This window comes from Sitophilus oryzae, unplaced genomic scaffold, assembly GCF_002938485.1.
Source record: "Sitophilus oryzae breed Bouriz unplaced genomic scaffold, Soryzae_2.0 scaffold_808_pilon_pilon, whole genome shotgun sequence".
In the NCBI taxonomy this organism is placed as follows: Eukaryota; Metazoa; Arthropoda; class Insecta; order Coleoptera; family Curculionidae; genus Sitophilus; species Sitophilus oryzae.
In genome coordinates this window covers 2,960,899-2,975,285 of record NW_022147426.1, presented here as the reverse complement: position 1 = coordinate 2,975,285, position 14,387 = coordinate 2,960,899, and the positions used below count along the sequence as shown (strand labels likewise).

Sequence of the window (14,387 nt, the reverse complement as noted above, 5' to 3'; positions counted from 1 at the left end):
TTCTTTTATCTGCCACTTAACGACCTTTTTCAAACGTGTCAGCCATCTCCCTCCATTTTTTTCGCTGCCGCTGTCGACATTTTAAGTGCCATTCCAATTTGGAAAAGAGAAAAAGACATTTCCTGTGATTTAATTTTAAACGCGCGTAGACCGCGAGCAGACGGTCTTTGGACCGGTCGGTACTTCTCAAAATATCACGGTTTCATGCAAATAGAACTGAACAAAGGCATAGGCGTAGGTGGAGGAAAATTACAGCTCTGTCAGGTCGAAATTTTCGTCCACAAGTGGTTGGTCTAATAATACACTCATATGCAAAAAAACGCAACGGAAAAGTCGTTCGTCAAGTTTAAAGTATTATACAGGGAGGTCCGAACTGTATTCCGGAAACTTTGGCCGCATATACTGCACATAAAAATGAGTAAAAAAGTTCGTATAAATGTATGTCCGAAAATGCTTAATTTCGGAGATACAGAGTGTAGAAATTTCATTTTTATTTTGATTTTTTCAAATAATTTATATAGTAGCGTCAATATTTGGATGTCAGTTGGTGTCTTGAAGTTTTTTGGCATCAGAAATTTGATTTTGATGTAATCAGTTCTTTCAATCAACGATAACACAATATACTAGGGCTGGCATTTCTGGTCTTGGGTGCCGATTTTCGTGTGTACGAAGAGTACGGTCAACACGCTTAGCAAAATAAGATGTACTGAATAAAGACAGAAGGCAAGTATTTTCCCAAGCGCATGAAATCTAGCGTCAGGTTAAGAGGTTATGTAATAAATACTTCGTATTTTTGCTCTCTCCGACTTACTAGATTGCCATAGCGATTCACTCCTATACATGTAAACGCCGACCCAAGGTTTTGCTTTTTTTTTTTTTTTTTTTTGGAGGTGTAAAATACCTTTACGTACGGAGTGTGGGACTCAATCTCTCCTTAAGCTGCCTGGAGGACACTACCCACTAAACGTCACCCCCTCGGTCCTGCCACGTCTACCTGGACCCGCTGGACGCATCTCCTCAAGTAAACGCCGGACTGTTCCTTTTTTGTAGCCCTGCTCTTCGCTGTATTTTGCCTCTAGTATATTTTGGGCCAGTTTTGAGATGGCTTCAAAGTTTTCTCTTCTTTCTGTTACCGATTTTAAGAGGGTATCTGCGGAGATGTTGCCACCAATCGTCATGCGTGCCTCACATCTTTCCTGTTCCCATCTTGGACAAGCAAACATTGTGTGTTCTGGAGTATCATTGGGTTCAGCACAGTATCGGCATTCCGCGACTTCCCTCTTTCCAATTTTACACAGGTAACTCCCAAAATTTCCGTGGCTACTCAATATTTGAGTAAGATAGAAGTTGACCTCTCCATGCTTTCTTTTAATCCACATATTTATATTTGGGATGAGCTTATATGTCCATCTTCCTTTTTGTGATACTTCCCATTCTGCCTGCCACTGCTGCACTGTGCGGTTTCCCTCCATCTCTCTGCTTGCCCTGGTTTGTACTTCACCCTTGGGAAAGAGTCGTTCTCTTTCTCTTGAGAGAAGATGCAAGGGTACCAGGCTCGATATCACCAAGGCTGCCTCAGTTGAAGTTGTCCGATACGCCGAGCAGACCCTCAAAGCCATGACCTCTCTGTGCACCTTCAAGTCTTTTTTTATTTACGTGCATATTGGTTGCTTCGTTCCACACAGGTGCTCCATACATAATAATATTCTGGCACGCATATGCTAACACTCTTCTCTTTGCTGGTGTTGGGCCCCGAACGTTTGGCAGTATTGCGGACAACGCTTTAGCAGTTCGTTGTGATTTCAGACACACCTCCTTGATGTGCAGGCCCATCGTGAGTGCACGGTCTATGTGGAATCCAAGATAGTTGACTGGCTTTACTGGATTTATTATTATATTCTTAAAATTAAACCTTATATGGTCAACTTTTCCCTTGCGGCTCAGTAAAATCGCCTCTGTTTTTTCCACAGCTATTTCGAGTCTGTGCTCACGCATCCAGGTTTTGCTTGCTAGCAGGGTATTTGCACCCTCATTAACAGTATGAATCGATATCTGCAGGCAGTTTTTTGGCAGCCGGAGGAGGCAATACAAAGTATTAGAGTATTTTTTAAAAGTTTCTCATAATTTTATTACATCTACTTCTAAAAGTAACATGTACGTATATTATTTCCCCTCATTGATTAATTACAATTATTTTAAACAATTAATATCACGAAATTTTATGAATCAGCAAGTGACATTCACAAATCGTATTAACAAGCTGTTTTGCAATTAGCAGAACAAGATAATTAGGACTCGTTAAATAATTCAAAGCTTTTCTTTGTCTATTCTGATTTTTTTTTGTTTCAGATTTTCCACATCTACAAGGTTACCATATTTACTAATCTAGTATCTGGTAAGTACATGTGTTTTTGTTAAACAACAATTCAATAATTTTTATGTTATTTAATAATTTTTAAGCGATATGCAATTGATTGGAGAATTCGATGCTATTTTTAGAATATACGCGGTGTCCTGTGTAAAATTTGACATTACATAGTCCTTGTAAACCAAAAGAGATACAAAGATGATTAAGAGTCCATTTCATTAGTCCGAAAAAGTAGCAAAATAAGCGTTCGGCATTTAACGTTTTATGTAAAATTGGCTAGGTATTTTTACACAAATGAAGAAGGAAATTAAAGATAAAAGATTATACTATATCCGTATTGTAGCACATTTTTAGACAAAGTCTTTATTTTTAAGATTTTGATGGACAAACATCAACAAAATATTCTTTATGTTTGGACTAAATTTTCTCGAAAATAAAGACATAATTTAAAATTCCGTTACAATATGGAAATAGATTGAAGTTTTGTGATTACAGTGATATATAATTTATATAGTTCTGTAATAAATTGCTCGTGATTTTATGGCAAATGCTGAAGCTCTGCAAACCTTAATCAAGCCTTAATCCAAGCATGTGTGTTTGGAATTTTGGGTGTGGCTTAACACGACAGGATCTGGCTAAACCTTAGGCGAATTTCTGGAGTCTAATCAAAGAATATTTTAATAACCGTATTATAATACACTACTTCCCCAATAAATTAACGCACCACAAAAAAATAACGAAAATTTAAGTTAAGTTTTTGTCAAAACCACTTATCCGATTTGGACGATTTTTTTTTGAATGATAGGTTATTCTTTCCACAATGTTCCTATACTAACTGTATTTTGATTTGGAACCCTTTTTATACTAATAGCGAGTGTAGCAATTATAACGTGTTTTTTTAATAAAATTTGTGACACCCTGTAGAGTTGATCAGTTACAGTATCAAGTTAAAATTGAAATCACATTTTAGCCTTATCTCTTTTTTACATTTTGTTTTTTTATTTACTCCATTATCTTCCTTATTACACGAGAAACAACATTTTATAGGATGACATGATTTAATATTGGTTTTAATTAACATTTTTCCATTTTACTCACTAAAGTAAGTAGCAGGCTATGGAAAAACACGGATTACCAGTAAATGTCAAATAGAGATGCTAGTTTCTCTGCAAACTTGTAGACCAATAGTATCTCTGAGCTGAGTTTGAAGGGTCCGAGCTGTTACGAAACTATGTCTTAATGTTGAGAGTTTTAAAAAACGTTCCTGAATCGGATTGGTTCTTCGATTCCTACCTTATCCCGGCCTGCAACAATTACTCCCAGTATCTCTAACTCGTGAAATGGTTGAGTGAGTTACAATCGTAAATCGTTCACCAATTAATGCTTGAGCACATTCTTCGCCAGTAAGATTTCTTCTTTCACGTGCACGTTGCATATTTTTGATATAATAAAAGGACGAAAACGACTGACACTGACAACAAGCATCTCTATTTGACATTTACTGGTAATCCGTGTTTTCCTGCTACTTACTTTAGTGAGTAAAATGGAAAAATGTTAATTAAAACCAATATTAAATTATGTCATCCTATAAAATGTTGTTTCTCGTGTAATAAGGAAGATAGTGGAGTAAATAAAAAAATAAAATGTAAAAAAAAGATAAGGCTAAAATGTGATTTCAATTTTAACTTGATACTGTAACTGATCAACTCTACAGGGTGTCACAAATTTTATTAAAAAACACGTTATAATTGCTACACCCGGTATTAGTATAAAAAGGGTTCCAAATCAAAATACAGTTAGTATAGCAACATTGTGGAAAGAATAACCTATCATTCAAAAAAAAATCGTCCAAATCGGATAAGTGGTTTTGACAAAAACTTAACTTAAACTTTTGGTTATTTTTTTGTGGTGCGTTAATTTATTGAGGAAGTGTATATATTTCCTTCAGCCACAGATCCGCTTTACCCAATCCCTGAGAGCAACCCGAAAGTACAGCATAATAGACTCGTAATCTTTTTATTCAAAGGCTTAAAAGCTTATATTAATTCAGTAACAAATAAAATTTTTAACTAAACCAGGTGAAGCTTGGTAGGTATTTTACCTACGGCACTGGCGCTAAAAGGCCAGTCTATATCTGTGTGTTGTAGTGGTTCGTTCACCCATAAGCCCTATTCAATCGGCTGAATTATGGCATGTTTATTTTAGGCCTCCATTCGGAAATATTTTTATTTTCACACAATGCCGATACGGCACGTTTGACATGCTTAAGCTTCCGTTAAGCCTGTCGTGGGGGAGTTTAGTTCTACTATACATTATTAATCTAAGGGGAGAACACACCGTGACAAATCATTATTGATTGGATCAATAGAAAAATTGACCTAAAGTGGTAGTCATGATGGTCTACGTGCAACCCCATATGTTATCTCTACGAGTTTGATGAAAGCTTTTCAGTCCAGGCCAATATTATTTCCTGAAAACATTTCAGTATGTTTGTCACTGAATCAGAAAACGAAACGGAAGAAATCAGGACGTATTTCGAATTATTTTAAAATTGTAAATGGTAAAACCATTACTTAATAGATATTATAAAATATTATATACTAGATTTTGAACCAGTGTGTGGTATGATCAAAATTTTAAAATTCACAATAATTGTTCAAGATTAAACATCAACAAAAAAGTCGTTTTCCGCATATAGGGCCCTCTCCAATAAGTATGATTTCAGAGCTTTGCTTAATGCGGGAAAGAATGAAAGCGACTTGATATCCAAAGGCAGATAATTGTACATTTTTTTGGCATTGAAAAAAAATACACAGTATTGAGCCCTAACTAGTTCTGAGCTCGGGGTTGGCAGATAAAGATCGTGCTCCGCATTCCTAAGTGGATAGTTATGAGGTGGCCTTTCGGGAATAACAGATATGTGCTTGCGGATTAAGCAAACAGATTCAAAAATGAATAAAGAAGAAAGAGTCAGTATTTTGAAATTTTTAAAGAAATTCTGGCAGTGAGTTCTACTGTTCAGTCCCAATAAATATCGAACTGCTCTCTTTTGAAGTTTGAAAATACTATCAAATTTTGTCGCGCAGTAAGTACCCCAGAATAGAAGGGCATACCGAAGATGCGACTCAAAAAGGGCATAACAGACTATTCTAGAGGTTGATAAGTGAAGTTCCTTAAAAACTGATCTTAGCGCAAAACAGGCAGCGCTTAGTTTCTTTGATAAAGCTTCGATATGCAAGTTCCATTTTAACGAGTTGTCTACAACAAATCATAAGAATTTAATTTAATTTAATTAAGTACAAAAGGCTGTATAGTACTTTTATATGACAGAAATTTAGTTTTTGATAGGTTGAGGCATAGGAGATTAGAATCGCACCAAGATTTAATTTCCTTTTTTTAGTTCTTATCGTTTCTCCGAAATTTCGAAAAAATAGTTTTATTTATTTATTTCACCCATTCTCGAGGGTGAATTTAAAAAATCTTTTCAATTCGTTTTTAGATCTTTCAAAATAATTTCAAAAATAGTTTGGTTAGGCCTATTTTCTTGAACTATAAGCAATAAAAAGCACTCAAAAATATTCAGAAATTATTATTTCAAAGAATGTATTACAAGTAGAAAAAATATTGTGCCGGGTTGGCGTTGGTTTCTATGTAATTTGACAAATAAATAAAGCCGTCTCTTTAGTTGTCAGTTTTGAGTCAATATTTTTTAATTCTCTTTTATGTCGATTGCTGATTGAATTGGAGCCAGAAATGGCTCAAAACGAAATAAGTAAATTACCAACAGATATTCAGGCTGAGGCGACAAACGCCATATCCAAACTGCTTCCATTTAAATCCCGAATAACTTATGAAAAGGAATACAAAATTTTTCAAAAATGGAAGCAATTAAAAAACGTGCGAGAAGAAATAAAGTTTTTAACCTATCCTCGCTATTAATGTATCATTTAATCTACCCTTGTGGTTAATGTACTTAAAAAAACGCTGAAACCTTAATTAAAATGTTTTATCCACGTTTAAAGTACAGTAAAACTTCCCATTTCGGCCACTTCTAAAAAGCGGTCACTTCTGTTAGCGGTCAATTTTCAGTTGTTTGAATTAATCTTAGGGGAATTCCTATATTAAAATATTTCTCAATAACGTTAATTCCGAAAGCGGTCACCGGCCGCTTCAAAGGTACATTTTAGGGAAAAACCCATTAAATTTATTGCCCCAATACCGGCCAAAAACCGAACCCTTCGAACCTTTTTTTTTGTCTAACAAGAGCTGCTTCAGGACACTTTAGGAAATTCCAAGCAATAAACATTTGTAATTTGTTTGAGAAGTAGGTACAGAGAGTGACAAATACAATACAAATTCGTCAGTAGTTTGCTGAAATTTTTGGGAGATATAGAATCAGTTTAGTTTCTTACTCTGAAAGAACAGCAACCATGTCTTTGAAACGTAAACGTTTGTCTATTAAAGAGAAATTAAATATTGTCGCGGAAAGTGAAAAATATAACAGCAGTGACGAAGAGGACGACATTCCTTTAAGTCAGTTATCTTCAATTTTAAAAAACATGCCAGGAAGTCCAGATCTTAAAGAATATCTGACAGTCGATTCAGATGTCCCTACGGAAAATCCTAGTTTAGAGATGCAGGGAATAATCCAGGAATTTACAAACAACAAGGACAGACAGGACTCCACTCAAGCCGAAGAGGAAGAAGATGAAGGCCAAGACATTCTGTGTTCATCTATAAATAATATGAGTGAAGTATATGAAAAATTAAGAGACATTCAGAATTTTTTGGTGATTCAAAACAAAGACGAACTAGCGGTTGATATTGCCCATACTTTGATGAAATTTGAAAGTGAAATTACAAAATCAAAATTAAAAATTTAAAGCAGACTACCATTAATCAGTTTTTCACCATATAAAAATAAGGTTATCATTTTGTAACTTTTTTAAAGTCAATTGTACATATGTATATAAGAATACCTATGTGTAAAATACATATGTATACATTGTAAGTTTTTTCTCAAAAATTCTTATGTAATAAAGTTTTTTTGTAACAACTGAATTATTTTTTTGTGCCAAAATCTAAAACTGAAGATCATTTATTAACACTTATTGTGTGTTTGTACTACATGCTCGTACTTAATTTTAATTACTTTGCACGTTTCCAAAATAAAGGCATTTTACATTGGTATCTGTATTTTATTGTTCCCAATAGTGGCCACTTCCCTTAACGGCCACATTCCTTTGAAAATTTTTGTGGCCGCTATATGGAAGTTTTACTGTAATATTTTATCCACTGGTAAGATAACATTATTAAACTTTGGATGGTTATATTTGGTTGTATTCAATAAATATGCAAAATATGTTATAAATCTATTTCGTAATAATTTATTACTTATTTATTTACCTGCAGATAATGCAGCGTCAGATTTAAACATGCATTTTGACCTTTAGAAATGCGTTTCCTTATAGTAAAACTATTTGCTGATTTACGATGAAATATTACACTAAAAGGATAAAAGGATACGTGTTACGATAGCAAGCTTGTTTATTACATGTTTAGAATACCTACTTTTGTTTTGTTGTACATACTTTATTAGATTTACAGCCTACTACATCTATATAAGCACGGAAGTTGACGAATGTTAATAATTATGTTTATATTGCATAATTTCTATTGAGTTTTATCATAAAAACAATTTAATTAATAAGTTTGTTATATTAAAAGAAAATGTAGAAGAATAATATATAGAGGTACTGGGTGTTGCACCATCGGGCGGGACATAGGAAATCCCATGTAAATTTTAATGGGGTCAATTATTGGCTTCCCTAATTATTTTAGAGAATAATTCTTATTTAGGTTTATTGAAGAGCACTAAAACCCACATTCAAAAGAATAACTTTAGATATTTTTGATTAGCCCGTTTACGAGTTATCGCCGATTTCTTTTTAAATATTTCTCCTTTCTTATGGCCCTGTATTTACTTATGAGCACCAGTCAAGGTAAAAGATAACTGTCAAATGAAGTTGTCATTTCAGAAATTTACCTATTTAGTGCTTTGTTATTATTGAAAACTCATTCCTACATCGGAAATCTTAAAGATGTATTTATAAATACAAATTAATATGAATTAAAGTAAAATAAAGTAATCAATTACAAGGTTAATTATAGTATTATTACAATATTCATAAACTTATTAATTTACGTACTATTAAATTGTTAGAACTTTAGGATTTAAGAAGATGTTCAAATATTCCTCCATCGACTGCTAGACAATAACCCAGGCGATCATAAAATTCTCTTCTTACATTCGCTAGTTGGTAAACTGAAATTTTATTGCATTCGGCAGAAATAGCATTTTTTAACTCGTCTAGATTTGGGTATTTTTTATCCTTGTATATCCTGTTTTTTAAATGGCCCCAGAGAAAGAAATCATTTGGCGAAATATCAGGAGACCTTGCTGGCCAATTTACTATATGATTTAGGCCAATAACGTTTCCGTTAAAACTATTGTCTAAATATTCCCGAACAGCCAGGGTACTATGTGCCGGGCAGCCATCCATTTGGTACCAAACTGCCTGATTTTCCCTAGCGGCATCATGTAAAGCAGGTAAAATATGATTTTCGAGTACTTCCAAATAATATTCTGCATTTAAATTTCGCGCAAGAAATAATGGCCCGATAATATTGTGTCCGAATATCCCTGCCCAAACATTTACTTTCTGTGGATATTGCGTCCTTGTTTCGACAAACCTGTGTTGGTTTTCTTTGTTCCAATATCGATAATTTTGAACATTGGGTTCATTATTTAAGGTAAACGTGCATTCGTCAGTGAAACATATGTTTTTTAAAAATTCCCTATCCGTGTTTGCTCTTTCCATCATATCAAAACAAAACGCCTGCCGCCGTATTTCGTCCCCATCTCGTAGCTCTTGGTGCTTGTCATATCTGAAGGAATAGTATTTATAATTTCTATTGTTGTCGATCCAATAATATATAATGTGTGTGTTTTTTTTTAAATTGGATTAGGATCGAAAGAAATCAACAGAAATCCTTTGTTTTAAATTTGTCGACGTTTCGCAAAATTTATTTGCATCTTCAGGACAATTTAAATCTGGACTTTCTTAGTCATATCCATTAATACACAGATGGTATAGAGGGGAGTGGTATATATCCCTTTTTTCATTTAAAATACAACATTTGTTTGAGTTTAAATATCTTTGGTTAAAAACTTTATTTCTTCTCGCACGTTTTTTAATTGCTTCCATTTTTGAAAATTTTTGTATGGATGGAAGTAGTTTGGATATGGCGTTTGTCGCCTCAGCCTGAATATCTGTTGGTAATTTACTTATTGCTTTTTGAGCCATTTCTGGCTCTAATTCAATCAGCAATCGACACGAAAGAAAATTAAAAAATACTGACTCAAAACTGACAACTAAAGAGACAGCATTTTTTCTAATCGTTATAAATTCCTTGAAATAATAATTTCTGAATATTTTTTAAAACGTAACTCGCTATGGAAAAAATATTGTTTTATACACGACGATAAAATTGCAATTTTTTCGATCGATTAATCGTTCTTGTAGGTATAAACCTGAAGAATTTTATATCTAATTTAATTTATTTTAACAGATCATTATATTATCGCATTAACATTGAGTGTAAAAGGATTTTTACATCACGTAGAATAACTAAGCTACAATATACCAACAACTCATAATTTTCTTGTTTTTATTAGTACTTAATAACCACTGAGGCTTGTAGTATAATGCAAAATTATTGTAATAAATTTACACAAGCGTAAAAGTTTTGTTTTATTTCGACTTTTTAGGATTTCGACATTTGTTCTGGCTGTTTGGTTTATAATTTAATTATTTTTTTTAAATGATCTTTATTAGTTATTACAAACAGAAGAAAAATAATTCAAAGTCTTGGTGTTTCTTCGGTTATTATAAACTAGGTCTCTTTGAGACTAATGGACAACTTTATAGTGAAAAAATAAAAAAAAATATGTTCCCGTCATCCCTTCGTGGGACATAGGGCTTCTAAGAGATGTTTCCATCTGATCCTATTCTGAGCTGTCTGTTTGATCTCTCCCCATGTTTTCCCGACCTCTTGGGCTTCAGAGATTACTGTTCTTCTCCAGGTATTCCTTGGTCTTCCCCTGGCACGTCTTCCCTATGGATTCCATTCAAGTGCCTGTCTAGCGATATCTCTGTGGGGTCTGCGCAAAATGTGCCCAATCCAGCCCCACTTTCTTTTCTTAATTTTGATATCTATTCGATTTTGTTATGTTCTTCTCCACAGTTCTTCGTTGTTAATTTGATTGGGCCAGAAAAGTCTCAATATTCTTCGAAGACACTTGTTAACAAACACCTGTAGGCGATCCATGAGACCACGCGTAACCTCCCATGTTTCGCATCCATAAAGCAAAATAGATTTGATATTGAAGAGCTGGACTTTAGTTTTTTTTTGCTATATATAGAGGAGTTCCACACAGGTGTAAGCATGCCAAAAGCTCTTTGTGCCTTCAAAATCCTTTCCTCTATATCTTTCTCTGTGCCCCCATCGCTGTGAACCATACTTCCCAGGTACTGAAATTCATCAACTCTTTCGATGGCTCGGTTGGAGAGGTATAGATCTTGGTTGTTGGGAGTATTTGACCTCATTTCTTTGGTTTTCGCCACGTTGATAAAAAGTAAAATTTAGCATATAAAAAATATCTCAAATTGTTGATCATATTTTATCCAATTTTTTGACAATGGACTAAAGACACATTTTATCCAAGCAATGTTTTGGTTTTAGTTGTATTTATATCATCTAAAAGGCATTTTCTGTTCATAAAAAACTGTAATTTCCCTGTTCCTCTAGTAGAGAAATATTACGCAGAGCAGAACAAGTACAACGTAACTTCCTTTTGTCATTAACGTACCCATTTGCCGAATTGTCAATTTCACGTCCTCTTGGTTAACATGAGAACGTATTAGTACAGTGGTACTATAAATTTATGGGTATACAGGGTGTCCCAAGCTGAGCGTGCATAGAAATTTCTAAACAACTACAAGATCTAGATCGGAGATTTTTTGCACATCATTGTTTCACAACGAGATGTATCAATTAAAAATATGTTTAATATGGCGGCACTTCCGGAGATACCAGAAGTTGACAGCAACTTTCTTAATTTAAATGAGTACCCTCATTTTCTATTACATACTTTAATTCTCTGTAAAATTTTATGAATTTTGGTTTCAACCCTCTATACCTAACATTAACCGTTTTTGAGAAAAAATGTGTATAGCCTAAACGTCAAATTTAGTGATTACCACAGTCACTGTGACATAAAGAGACGACATACGGTTATCTATTACAAAAATTAATTGGCCGTAGCTGTCACGGAATTAAAAGATTAAAAAATTATCATAAATATATTTTTTTTTTAAATGGAAACCCATTTTTTTATTTCACTAGTGAAAAGGTTTTTCAATTCGTTACTTTTTGCTAATACATGTTCCTATACCTAAAATAAATCGTTTTTAAGTTATTTAAGATTTAGTTTTAAAGTATATTTTTTTCTTGATTTTATCTACTTTGACATCACAAAACATCCCCCTTTAGAACTTTCTCTTTAATGGCCATAAGCGGGAGTAAAAGACCAACCGCCCGAACAAACACTAGAGGCGCCACCGGTCATCAAATGGTGATAGATAGCAGAAAAACGTGTATCTTCACTTTGATAGATAGCAATATCTATTAAATAAAATAACCTTATCCCTCAGATATCCTATTGGGGACCTGAACTGCCAAATAGTGCTTTTATTTGTCGGATAAAATTTGACGAATGAGCAAAGGCATGAGGAGATATTGCATTTTATTTGATATTTGACAAAATTGCTTAACATAACCAAGACATTGTTACTATTGAAGATTTCTGTTGATTCCAATAAATTGGATTTTACATTATTTCAAAACCTTTTTTTACCTATTCTGAGAGTATGTAAGCTCATGCAAACCATTTTAAAACGTATGGAGTATAAACACCAATAAACACATTGAAATGGTGCAAAAACTATTGTTGCTAGGTGCCGGACTTTATTAGGACTGTTACAAAAATAAAAGAGAGTCTCATTTTCTGTTAGAGTCATCAGAACGAAGAGAATACATTAAGTCAGGATAAGGCTCGCGCGCACTGCATCGATCGGACCGACCAGCAAAGCGACTGCGACCATCGATAGACGGCGCCATGTCCACTAAACATTTCTGGCCTAGAGGCCAGATTCCTACTCTACCTACTCACGATATCGAGTCACCGTCTTCGCCGTTTCTCACCGGACTGGTACCGATTCAGTGCGATAGTTACACCTTAATAGTGATAAATTCAGTAATTTATAAATTATTTTATTTTAAACCCTTTCAATTATACGTTATTATACGTTAATTATATAATTATATATGTAATATATTATATATTATATAATAATTTCCCATTAGCACCATCTAAATATATCTACATAATATATTGTAAAAAATGCTAAATGTTTATCTGTGGGTCGTCTCTACTGAAGTAACGACTTGATTTCAAAAAAGGCATTTTTAGTTTCTACAATTAAAATAAAGGTAAATTTGATTAAGGTTTATTACACTTAAACCTTGCCGTTTTTGAAATATTTTCAATTTTGTGAAATTGCAATCAAAATTTTAAGGCTTCATTTCTCCAAGGGTATCCAAGGATTTTTAATATTAAATATTTACTAAAGTTTATTTATTGATCAGTTATTATGTTGCAATAATAAAAAATATACTACCTTATACAGAGTGTCTAAAATTTTATTTTAAATAATTACTAGCTTTAAACGGCAATAACTTATTTAATTTAAACGGAACACCCTGTATATTTTATGAGAATCAGATGCACAATTTAATTGTCTATCAAATTGTATTATGCCATTTTTTACCTATCTCTTCAAGTTTCCGTAGAAAATGCATATTCTTGTAATTTCAAACTCATTTATCAATATACCCATGGAATACTGACATTTTAAATTATATTTAAAGATGTACTAAATTTTTAAAGAGTACAGATACTAATATTGTCGATATAGTTTGTTTATTTCATTAAAAAATAAAAAAAAAACTGTTTAAATATTTGTTAAAGAAGACCAATTAATATTTTGATTGAATTGACTGTTTGCGTTGATTAATAATAATTAGATACTAAAAAACTGAATTTTGTATGTGTATTAGACAGTGTGGTAAAAAACAGCTTAAAAACGATATTTCATTTTTTGACAAATGCTTATTTATAACAACAGAGACTTTCATTTTCATAACTTATTATTATATTGATTTCTGATTCAAATCCACATTTATTTAGAATAATTTATTAACGAACATAATTAAGTGTGTAATTAATTAGTATTTGGGCGGAAATAATAGTGGTATATTTAATTAATGGTATACTCTTTTATAAAGATTTAAATAGTTTTCTTTTTGCCTACAAATGGGCTAGTAATAATATAATTTTGCTAAAAACGATAATATTACTAGCCTGTACATTTTGTACATTTGTTGCTTTAAAAACAATCTGAAATGTCAATATTCCATGGGTATATTGATAAATGAGGTCTAAATTATAAGAAAATGCATTCTCTACGAAAACTTGAAGGGATAGATAAAAAGTAGTATAATACAATTTGATAGACAATTAAATTGTGCATCTAATTCTCCTAAAATATACAGGGCGTTCTATTTAAATTAAAGAAGTTATTGCCGCTTAAAGCTAAAAATAATTTAAAACAAATTTTTAGATACTCTGTATGAGGTAGTATTATTTTTATTATTGCAACATAATAACTAATCAATAAATAGACTTCAGTAAATAGTTAGTATTAAAAACATTAATACCCTTGGAGAAATGAAGCTTTAAATTTTTACTGCAATTTCACAAAATTGAAAATATTTCAAAAACGGTAAGGTTTAAGTGTATTAAACCTTAATCAAATTTACCTTTATTTTAATCGTA

General features: G+C 32.8%; 1 protein-coding gene across 1 annotated transcript in view; it reads left to right on the top strand.

The window, feature by feature from the left end:
- Window positions 1-2,348: 2,348 nt before the first annotated feature.
- Window positions 2,349-14,387, top strand: part of LOC115888854 — a 114,510-nt gene continuing 102,471 nt past the window's right edge. The window contains exon 1 of the mRNA XM_030908715.1: window positions 2,349-2,395. The gene's annotated coding sequence lies outside the window, so the exon portion shown is untranslated. The remainder of the gene's footprint in view (window positions 2,396-14,387) is intronic.